This window comes from Pezoporus wallicus, unplaced genomic scaffold (genome assembly GCF_028554395.1).
Source record: "Pezoporus wallicus isolate ANWC-B61680 ecotype Strahan unplaced genomic scaffold, APGP_CSIRO_Pwel_v1 contig_8542, whole genome shotgun sequence".
Classification (NCBI taxonomy): Eukaryota; Metazoa; Chordata; class Aves; order Psittaciformes; family Psittacidae; genus Pezoporus; species Pezoporus wallicus.
Window position 1 is genome coordinate 1,136,710 of NW_026640148.1, and position 2,630 is coordinate 1,139,339.

A 2,630-nucleotide genomic window follows, 5' to 3' on the forward strand; every position below is an offset into this window, starting at 1 on the left:
CATCCTAGTTGCTGTGTGGATAGCCCCACTGGGACTCTGGTTTTATTTCTGCTGCTGAAGAGCCACTGAATCTTTTCATTTTCCTTTCTGCTGAAGAAGAGGAAAAAAATCAAACCAAATGGCTTCTTTGGAGGCATTCACACCCACAGACTGGCAAAGTTGTATTAAAAAGACAAGGAAAGGAAAATCCAATAAAGGGAAAATAAAAATCCATTAAATTTCCATCATTTTTTACACATGGAGCTTATTTGCAGCAGGTGAATAGTTAGAGCCAAAAACTATAATCACACAGCATGGACAGCCCTATGATGAGAGGACACTGATCCAGCCCCATTGTCAGCTTGGTGAATAGCACCAGAGATGATCCCTTCTGGGAGGTACCACCTTCCTCCAACATCAGCTTCCAGGGCAGCCTCCTGTACCTGCTGCCCACAGGGATGTGTCCCACAGGGATGGGGTTTGGATGCTGAATACAAACCCTCCTCAAAATTCAGCTCTAAATCCTCACCCCCAGCATCTGTTCTGTTCACTGCAGAGTGGTGATAAATGGCCCCAGCTCACACAACCAGGGGGCCTCCAGCCCTTCCTACCTCTGCTCTAAGAGTACCTGCAAACACAGAAGTGATTAACAAGGTTTTCTGGCAAAAGAGGTTGAACTGAGGTGCTGTGATGAGGTTGTCAAGGAACGAGGGCTGCTGAGATTTCAGGCTGATGGGCTCAGTCTGATCTATTTCAGCATTCATTCGCTCACGGCTGAAGCAATGTGCCCCATCGAGGCTCACACCTGTGGGTACCAGTAACAAAGTGATGTCTTCATCCACCTTCCCAGCTGATGCCAGGGGCCAACTTCTCCAAGTCCAAGGTCTCCCAGTGTGCAGATTCAGAGGGTTTGGCTCACCCCAACAGCCTGGTTTGAAATCGCCCTGGCTTTGAATGCTGGAATGATCACTTCATTGCTTCCTGCCCATCAGCAGCTTTCTGAGGATGTCTGGCCCTGCACAGCCTTCAACCAGGTTTTCCAAGGATCTGTGTTTGCCACAGGGCCTGGACTTTGGGGACCACTTGCCCAAGCTAAACTCCTAACCTGGCTGCAAATTGGTCCAGGCTCTACCTTCCTGTCTTTTCACTGCCTTATGATGCCTCTGGCTCTTCTTCCCCTGCCTCCTTTCCTCATTCACTGTTCCCCAGAGGACAATAAGCACTTTAGAAACCGCTTTAGGGATTCTCCGCAAGGAGAAAACAAGGAAACCCAGCGACAACAACCTAATCAGCAAACAGCTGAGCCAGGGATAAATTCACATGGAAAGTCTGTGTTTGTTTATTACTAATGGGTAACAGAGATGATAACCTTTTAATCCAAAACCATAATGAAATATGCATATTTGTTAATGTGCAACTATAAAATGCAAATCTTGCAAACACAATGGGGAAGGGCAAAGAAAGTGCTCAGCACCAATACTAATTTATTCCTTTGGCTTCAGACATTTATTCAAATTGAGTTGTGTGTGTAATATAAAGTCAAATGAATATGTAATTGTAATGTATATGTATAAACATTTTCCTCTCAAATATGCCAACTGTTTATCATAATAGGAAGTAATACTTATTTTGCCAAATAAAAGGTTACCTATTAAAATATTTTCTCATTCTCCCCCCCAGCTTTTGCGCTCTCTAAAAGCTCTATTTACATAGAGACAGTTCCTGATCTTTCCTTTTGAGCTGCGCTACCCCAGTTCAAAGGATGAACCAATGGGGAAGATTTGGACCCAAAGTTCTCTCTTTTTCACTCTTCTCTTTTCCAAGCAGCTCAGAAATTGCTTTCCTAAAGAGCAAGTTAAAACAATGGCAAAAAGCTGAGCAATTTCCCCCTTCTGTTCCCAGCCCCGAAGGAGCAGCTTTCCCCTACTGCTGTCAGACCAACTCCGTACTCATGCAGCAGCAACTGAGCTCTATTGCTAGTCCTGGTCATCACTGCTTTTATAAATCATCCCTTTGGCAGACTGAGCGCGAGAACCAGCTTCACACGCTGTGTGTGAGAGGATCTGCATCCATTAGTGAATATTGTGATTTGGGAAAGGAATAAGAATAAAGATTCAGGACAAATCCCCTTTTCCTGAATTCAAACCTCTTTCCGCAAGGGAAAACTTCAGGTAGTTTTTCTTCTCTTTTGTGATGGGACCGTGATGCTTATCATTCCTGAGCTATTGTGTTGTGAGGAGTATTTCTGCCTGAAATTTAGCATGGTTTAATGGTCTGAAACTTGACTGCACCACGAGGAAGCCAAGAGCCATATTTCCATGGACTTCACAGAGCAGCAGACCAGAGGAGTCGAGGCAGAGCACAAAGGGTTTTGTAATCAACCTCCAGCCATTGCCTCTCCCATACCTCTTGATTCCTTTATTCACTTCCCCATAACTATGTGCTGCATTTATTCAGCCCTGCCTGGTGCATTCAGCATTTTCTTCTCTTGTCTTCTAAGCAAAACATTTTCCACCTCTTTGTGTTTTCTGACTCTCCTGAGGACCAGAGCAATGCACCGATAACCAGAACAGAGGAAATCCTGTTTCTGTTTGTAGCCTCAGATTCTACGGATTCAGGAGTTTTGAAGCACACAAAATGCTGGTGACTTA